At 34.0% G+C, this 9,514-nt stretch overlaps 1 pseudogene; it reads left to right on the top strand.

Moving 5' to 3' along the window:
- Window positions 1–1,216: 1,216 nt before the first annotated feature.
- Window positions 1,217–4,472, top strand: LOC128661447 (G-protein coupled receptor 4-like; annotated as a pseudogene).
- The last annotated feature ends 5,042 nt before the right edge of the window (window positions 4,473–9,514 follow it).

The raw sequence follows: 9,514 nt of genomic DNA, 5'->3' as shown, positions 1-9,514 counted from the left end.
CTTTCTCGGCCCTGTTAAAAATTCTTTGAGGAGCATAGAAAATTTTCTTAGTGTTGACTTTAATTTTGTTAAGGGAGTTCAAATAATTTACATAATTAATGTTATTTAAGACCCTGTTCGCCAAAAAGGAGTCCATTAAATAAGGGACCCATCTCAGTACGGGCAAAATCCTGAATTTTAGGATCAATAAGTCTGAGAACTAGTTTACGTCTATGAGTGGCTATAGATGTATTGGCATCACCAATCAAATAAACAGTGTGTTGAAGCTATTCAATCTTCAGTGTACGACGGACATTGGATGAGAGGAGCCTCCACGCCGCAGAGAAACGCTGCCATTGAGGATCCACGCATCGGGGAAGACAGCTCCACACCTCCACTTTGTGCCACCTTTGTTCCGGATGAAGATAGAAGATGATGGAGCCACCTGGAAGAAGATCTTCTCTGCCGGACTTCAGGAACGGTAAGTACCTATTTGGGGCTTAGTCTTAGGTTTTTTTAAATTTTTTGGGGTGGCTTTTTTTTTAGATTATGTTTTTTTGGGTTTGAAAAGAGCTGATTGCCCTTTTAAGGGCAGAAAAAGAGCTGAATGCCCTTTAAAGGGCAATGCCCATACAAATGCCCCTTTAGGGGAAATGGGTAGTTTAGGTTTGTTTTAGTGTTTTTTTTATTTTGGGGGCTTGGTGGGTGAGGGTTTTACTGTTAGGGGGTAATTGGTCATTTTTGTAAGTAAAAGAGCTGTTTAACTTAGGGCAATGCCCTACAAAATGCCCCTTTAAGGGCTATTGGTAGTATAGTATTAGATTAGGGGGTGTTCTTAATTTGGGGGGGTTATTTTTATAGGGTTATTCGTTTAGGTTTAAATTTTTATTTTGGATATTTTACTTTTTTTATTTTTTGTAACTTTAGCTTGGGGGTTTGCATTTTTTAAACATAGACTGCTCTCTGGGCAGGCTTATCGCCTAGTTTGTACATAAATATGTTTTACCATCTCTTTTAAAAGACAATTCAAGGTAATAACTACTACTGTAAATAATAATGTTAGCATTAATCAGCAAATTCCAATTATCCTAGCTTTGTGAAGGAATAATCTAGATTTTATTAAAGAGACAGAGATGAATATTTGCTAAATCTTTTCTTTTTGCTGCTCCACAGCACTTAAAAGCAACATAACATTAACAGAAAAACATAGTAAACCAAGAACACAGATAATAGACCAATGAAAGAAAGCCTTGAATGGTCAGATAAAAAAGTGACCAATGAGAGTATTCCAAATATCCATAAAGAGTCCAGTAAGTCTGTAAACCTCCTCTTTGATGCAAAACACTGATGAAAAGTTCCAATCAGAGAAGACTTGAAATCCAACGAAGAACATCACGAACATAAGAAACATCAAGAAGAAAGAAAACTTGATAGTAAAAGGAAACTTCCTGTTTTTGAAGTTGAGTCGAAGGGAAGATAGGTAAACTGCCGAAATGAAGGAAATTCCTGAAATGATGATGTACAGAGACAGTCAGGTAAGCATCTGTTAAATCTAGTCTTACCATCTAATCCCCGTCCATCAGGCAATCCCTGAGGAGGTGAATACCCTCCATTTTGAAATGATTGTATTCTAAAAATTGATTGATATTTCATAAATTTATAACTGGGCAAAAAGTTCCTTCTTTTTTCTTTACAAAGAACATGTTGCTTATAAAAGACTTTTCTAGAGAAGGGGCCAGTTCTATTGCAGACTTTTGTGCTAGGTTGGATAATTATTTGTCTAATAGGTTGGAATCCTGTAGAGAAAATATGATTGGGTCGGGACCTTTGTGTTGGAAAGGAGGATAAATGAAATTTAGATGGGAACCTGAAATAGTCTGAAAAACCCAAGGGTCTAAAGTAATTTTCTCCTAATTGTGAATGAAGTGTTTTAATCTTCCTCCCACTAAATGTGGGGAAGAATTGGTAAAGGGAAGAGAGAGATTTATCTTTAAAAGTTCTCCTTTGGGCCCTGGAGCGAAAACCTCTGAAGTTCCATGTCCGAGATCTTGATGGAAAGAAGTTTGTGAGTGATGTTAAAGGAGGGGGGTTGTTTTGAAATTAAAACCTTGGGACAAATGAGTGACTGAGAAAGTGGCCCCTACCTTTCCCGGCCCTGTTAACTTTAATTTTGTTAAGGGAGTTCAAATAATTTACATAATTAATGTTATTTAAGACCCTGTTTGCCAAAAAGGAGTCCATTAGCTAAGGGACCCATCTCAGTAGGGGCAAAATCCTGAATTTTAGGATCAATACGTCTGAGAACTAGTTTACGTCTATGAGTGGCTATAGATGTATTGGCATCACCAATCAAATAAACAGTGCGTTGAAGCTATTCTCTAACTATATAAGGGTCTAGAGAAGCTTCCTTTTAAACAGTTTTTTCAGAGGGCTCAAAGAGCTTAGTAACCAGGCCTAAAGTATCTAAGAGTTTATCCTGGCAGGCTTAAAGAAACCTGTCTGGCCCTTTGGGGATATTACAATTTCTATTGCCAATAAACTTTAATAAATTAGCATCAATAGCTGGAGTTATATGTGTGTTATTAGGCCACTCAGGTCTTAGGCGGCACTCAGCTCTTAACATATTTTTAGCTTTTTTAGAAAGGGGTTTTCTGATGTAGTGATCTAGAAATTTAGCCACCCTTTTTGAGGGTCTCCACTGTGATGATCTAGAATGGAGAAGGTCATCTGTGTCTAAATATAATTGACATTGGCTATCAATTAACTTAGAATTTTTAGACTTATCAATTTTCCTTTTCTTTTTTTAAATATGGGAGTCATCATCAGAGGATGAGAAATCTGAAAATTCTGGGGAATATAAAGAATCCTCTGAAGTCTTTGCTTCACAACCCAATTCCATATCGAAGTCAGATGACTCTATTGTAGAAACCTTGTCTATGTGACTTCTGCTTTTATTATAGGGTTTTACTTAAACTTCTGATTCAGTATCTGAGGAAATAACAGGTTTAATTTTCGCAGAACATTTCTTGTCTGATCTAAGCAGACGTTTTTTGTCATAATGATACCTCTAGAAGCAGGAACCGCAGATGGTTCAGATAAATGCTTCCTTTTTTTAGTTGCATTTTTATGTACATGAGGTTGAATATCATAGACTGTTTGAATTACAGATTGCATCTGAACATTAAACTGCTGTTTTAAATTATCAATAGAATTTTGAATCATGTTTTATACAGATTTCTCTGATAATGAATGAGGAGTATCTTCAGACATTTTAATTATATAAGGTTGAATAAAGTTATAAATTATAATTTGCCCAACTGAAGGGACAAAATAATAATAAGTGCCACACAAAATTATATAGGGATAACAAAGGAAAACTCACACACACTACATTACCGTAAAGAGAAGGTAAAGACCAAGAATAAAGCACAAAACAAAAGAGAAATATAAGGAAATATAAGAAAAATTAAATAAAATGTGTAGCCAAAATAATGTATAATTAGAAAAATCGAAGTATAAAAAATGGGAATAGGTATTGTGACTGAGGTTAGAGCAGACTGTGGATCTCACTGTGGAGGAGCTGAGAGTTACTGCTGGTAATTACAGGACTGGAAACAGGAGATTGTGTAACAAGACGTGTGCATTTCCTGACAAATACGAGGCAATCCTGTTCCCTTTCATCTACAGCACAGTTTTCATCATTGGTTTACTTGGTAATCTGACGGCGGTAATGGTCATCATACAACTGATCAGGAGAAAAAACATATTGGGAATCTATCTGGACAACCTCTGCATATCTAATTTGATGTATGTATTCACTCTACCTGTATGGATTATCTACACCGCCAAAGAGGATTGGCTTTTTGTAGCACTGACGTGCAAGATTGTGGGATTATTTTTTAATGCCAACTTCTACACCACAATCTCCTTCCTTAGCTGTATAGCTGCAGACCGCTTTATAGCCACTGCCTTCCCTTTACGTTCTGGGTTAATCCGAAGCATGAAGAGTGCCATCTGTATTTGTGTCTCGGTTTGGCTCCTCATCCTAAGCTCACATTTTTACTTCCTGAGTCAAGACGACCTTTTCATCTCTGTCCAAAATGTGGAGCTCTGCTACGAAAAATACCCTATGGAGAAATGAATGGCTTATCTCAACTATTTCAGAATCTTTGTGGTCTTTTTCATCCCATTGGTTATTTTGGTCTTTTCCTACTGTTCGATCATTGGAGTCATCCAGCGTACCTCTACATTAGATAGAGAGCAGAAAAGAAAGATCATTGGGCTTCTGATGTTCATGACTGTCATTTTTGTACTCTCTTATCTTCCCTACCATGTGGTGCTCTTTGTCCGTTCCCTCCTAAGTGACTATGACCTTTGTAACTGTGCCCTCGAGAGAAGTGTCAGACAGAATTTCCTTTGCCCTCACCAGTGTCAGCAGTGCACTAGATCTGTTTATTAATATATTTTGTAGATTTCCATTGTGTATTACTTGACAGGTACATCAGGGAACAGTGTTACTTTTTTATATAGAGTTAAAAACAGACAGTGTATGTTTTTCTGTAAATAGGTTTAGAAGTTAGTAAGGTGCCTCACAATGAGGTAGTTGGCAAATGCAGAAACACAGAAATTCTGTATAAAACTGATGGCGTAAAAAGCCCTACAGGTTGTTGTTTTTTTAATAGGGACAGCAAATATCAAAAATGATTTTTTAAGTATTAAGCACAATATAAACTGAGATCACCCTTTTACAAAACACAATATTTTAATGTTGTGTTTTGTGTGTTTTTTTTTTTTTTTGCAGTATTCTACTTCACCTTAAGCATTTATGAGACAAAAACAATTATTGTATGTCACAAACTAAACTTGAAAGACCAAATCTGGAATAATGTAGAAATAATGTGCATATTGTTTTTGTATTTTTAATTGAGTAAAAAAAAATGTTTACGACTTTAAATGTCTATTTGTACCATCATGCAATTGTTTATAAGAAACATTTACAAATAGATATTGCTCAAATAAAGTGCAATTGAGTGTCTGTAAAAAAAAAAAAAACGGGAATAAAAATGGAAATAGAGGAAGAAATAATAATAATAATAATAAGATAAATAATAACAAAACAATAACCAAATATTAAGATGCTAAGGTAATAAGGAATAAAATAATAAAAATAAGAAGGAAAAACGAAGAAAACACTCTTTAAAGGGACAGTTCACCCAAAAACTTTCTCCCCTTTAAATTATTCCCAATGATCCTTTTTACCTGCTAGAGTATATTAAATTGGTTGCAAGTAGCTCCTTTACTCATATTTCAGCATTTGAAATAGTTGATTTAGCTTGTGGTTTCCCAACCTATACTGAAAGTTTTGATACTGGCGTATACACTATTGACAAGCCTAAGTAAACACAGCCAGCAGAAGAGATTACACCCTCAGTGGGGGGCATTATAGTTAAGTAATAAAATGATAATTTTCCATTGTTCTCTCTATGTATTGAGCTTTGGTGTTCCAGTCAAATATAAGATAAGGAAGCAAGTCTGTGTACATAAAAGTGATAACATAATGAGATCTGATATTACCTGAAGCTCAACCCATTGTAATAGGCTGTGGTTTCAAAGCACAAAATCAGCTACTTCAGATACACAAATAAACCCAAAAATGCAATTTCTCAAATATTTTATACTCTGCAGTTGGTATAACAAGTCATTTAAAATACATTTATGGAAAAACAATTTTACAGTGTACTGTCCCTTTAATAACAATAGTGAATAATGTAAATATGAACTTATCTCTTGGAGCAGCAAAGAGAAAAGAGGAGGTTTACAGACTTATTAGACTCTTTATGGATATTTGGACTACTCTCATTAGTCACTTTTTTATCTGACCACTCAAGGCTTTCTTTCATTGTGTTCTGTGTTCTTGGTTTACTATGTTTTTCTGTTAATGTTATATTGCTTTTAAGTGCTGTGGAGCAGTAAAAAAAAGGTTTAGCAAAATATGAAGTCTCTGTCTCTTTAATAAAATCAGTATATTAAAAAATGGACAATCGTTTCAATTTTCTATGCTTACGGCACTACACTGAAACGTGTAAGATCTATTTTTCTGCACACTTGTTGTTATCTCATGAGACAGGATTTTACTAAATTTTCAATAAAATTTAATTTTTATATTTAGCCATGAAACTTTTTAATATCAAATATTTTTTAGAAGTAGTACATACTTTGAATTGTCTTTCAGAAGAGGTGATATTTGAACATAATTTGTTTTTGCTTTTTTTTTCATCCAGTCAAATTATTTTTGCATCAAAAGTCCTCTACTTACTGAGCATGGGAAATAAACTGTCTGGGGCAGTGCAATCTAGCTCAAGTTTCTCCTAGCAAACACTTAGAAAGGGGAAGCTCCTCCTTTTGCTTTCCAGTAGAAAGCTGTGTTGTGGGGCTGTTATAGGAAATAATAGACCCAGCACAAATTATGTTCAAATTTTTTTTTAAAAAAAGAGTAAAATCGTTTTAAAATGATGAATAATACATATTGCAATAGTTTCTATTAAGTATAACCCACTGCTTAGTGATTATTTATCACAATTAAACAGACTGTTTTAAATCCCTTTAGATGTATGTTTCATTGTGCATCAGCATTTAAAATATCATGAATTGTTACTATCTTCATATTGCATTCTTCCCAAGTGTCCCTATTTCCCTTGGCAGTTTGTGACTTTCTGTCCTATCATATAATTGTCTAGAGGTCTGTCCCACATTGCAAAAAAAAATCCTGAGCTTTTGGTTTTGTTGGTCACATGTCTATATTTATTTTCTTACTGTGGCATCTAAGTGCCCTGCAGTTTACAGATTATAGACTGAATAATACAATAATTGTGTGCAACTTGCAGTGGGTGTTTGTGGGAGGTGCAGAATTATGGAAATTTCAGCACTCTTTAATAGATTGCTCTGCTGCAAAGTGTGCCTGGAGTTTTTTAAATGTTGGTAATAAGGATATTGATATTTAGTATCACTCTTGGCATAGAATCCTAACTATATTTTAATACAGAAGGAATCAGAACATCTGATATACATGTTACTGTATTATGGAGCAAACAATCTATATTTTATATACTGTTATGCAAACTACCATTACTTGTCTAATTCATTTTGATGTTATAATATTAATACTATATCCAGAGAACAAACTATGCCACAATAAATATTATCCTGATAAGCTGCATATGTGATTAAGTTAGATGCAGAAATGTGGTAATATGAATATTACTTCCCTAATCGTATATTTTTTTTTCTAATGTAAGGGACATAATATTAAAGAATATTACAGAACTATAAGTGTGATATGTGCGTGTGTTTTCCCATAAGTTGCTTTCTATATTACTTGTTACACTAATGTCTGTAGGGGTTCAGGAATAAATCCGTACATCCAGAGTTCCAAAATCCAGAATTATTCTGAAATCAAGTCTTTTTTATTACTGTTTAAAAAAAAAATAAACTAAATTAATTACAAATGTAACTAATTTTGAAATTTGTCAGGAAAAAAACTACTATTCATTTTAAAATTAAACTAAGTGTGTTTGTGTTGCCTTTTTATTATATGTTTAGTGATGATACAATTCTACTGTGTTCAATGGTCGTTTAAATAAATATAGACTATTATTTGCATTTTAGATCACACAAAAGCAAACCAAAGATACAAACAGCTAAAATTGTGACTTACTGAAAGGCAACAATTTTATTTTTTTCCTTTCCCCATCACCATGTGACAGCCATCAGCCAATCACAAAATGCATATATGTATATTCGAAGAGTTCTTGCACATGCTCTGTAAAAGCTGGAGCGTTAGAAAGTGTGCATATAAAAGATTGAATTAGGAAGTTTAATTTTGACTTTAAAACAACTATTACCTTTATGAATACAGTGTTGTACTATGTATACAAAAGATGTAAAACTAAATATTACATTTATAAGCTGTATTGTGAAGTGTAAATGTTGACTAAAATAAGATATTGTTATATACACTTAGTCTCATCCCTCCCAAACTATCCCATGTTACAGATGAAAAAATACAAATATACCAAAATCTAAAATATTATGAAATTCAAACCAATGTACCCAACAAGCATGTTGGATAAAAGGTTTTGTAACTCTACTTGCTACAAAAAGGGGAAACACTGCTCTATTTGTAAAAACAAGTGTTATAAAGCGCTAAGGTCTAAAAATTAATCCAGGCCTCTCCCTAACCACCTCTCCAAATGGCTATATAGAAAACAGAGTATCAAAATATAAAATGAGAGGGCGCTAAAAGCAAGAATAAATACCACACTTAATCTCTAAAAAATTATGAGTTTAATAAACATAATTAAACATATATATAGCAAGTAAAAATTACTAACATCAAAAAATTGAAGGGACGTCTCCCTATAAAAATTTTAATCTTAAAAATACCACCAATATATTCCAAAAAAATGTTAAAATTCCATTTATCATCCGTTTATATAAGGACAAAAAAGTATAGTCAAATCGATGTAGGCCACTGGTAATTGCAATAAAATTGATCCGCAAATGCTCAGGGACCAGCAGTTGGTAATGATCCAAAAAATTATTAACAATGTTGCATAACACTTTCAGTCACTTTGTGGCAGTTCTTAAATAGATGAGTGCCTAAAGTTTAAAGACAGCGTTCCACCTTTTATATGCAATTATCAAAAGTACTTGTGTATATGTTAAGAAGGGCGCTCCAGGGCGTCTTACCGTTTTCTTTTGTCGGCTAAAAGCAGGCCGCTCAGCTTATGTAGTAAAGGTTCACCCGTGGTGATTGAGTGATATTCAAGCTTCCAGGTAAACTCCCACTAAGGTTTAACCGTCTCACAGCAAGCCGTTCTGACCACACTGGTGGCGGTTTCCTCTCGGTGGTTGAGCACGGTAGTGGTCCGTGTCACTGGCTGGATCTGTCCTGACTGAGGTTAACACCTTACTTTGTGACTTTTAGTAACAACGGCTCCAGGACAAAATAGAAATTCAGGCAGCATGAAGTAACGGAGAATGTCAGTGAGTCCCGCACTTAGCGTGTATCACGCGCGGGGTAAAAAGAACTAGGTACCTAGTGTCAGATATTTGCTCTTAGCAGGATAAGCAACTCTCCTTCTACGCGTTTCACCCAGCTGTGGGCTTTCTCAAGATAAAAGTTGCTCCCAGAACAAAGTTTAAAAACCTGCTGCTTCTCTTCTATTGGTCCGAGTTCTAATTGCTTTAAAAGGTGGACTTCATTTTAAGGTGGATTGTCCGTTTCTTCAACATACTAGGAATTTGGCACTTGTTTAACCATCTTGGAATATTTAAAAATATTATAAATATTTTGCTTAAAGAAATTGGTATAACTTTAAAACATTTTATTTGGTGGTATTATAAAATTGATTGGTGGTATTTATAAATATGTTAAAAAACTAAATAATATTCAAAAAATTGCAATAGTATATTTCAACACAAAATTGATTATTTAAAAAATAAATAAATAAATGAATTAGAGGATTTAAGGAGA

The sequence above is a fragment of the Bombina bombina genome, chromosome 5 (genome assembly GCF_027579735.1).
Source record: "Bombina bombina isolate aBomBom1 chromosome 5, aBomBom1.pri, whole genome shotgun sequence".
Lineage (NCBI taxonomy): Eukaryota > Metazoa > Chordata > Amphibia > Anura > Bombinatoridae > Bombina > Bombina bombina.
The sequence above is the reverse complement of the archived record's forward strand: the minus strand, read 5'-3'. Positions and strand labels throughout refer to the sequence as shown.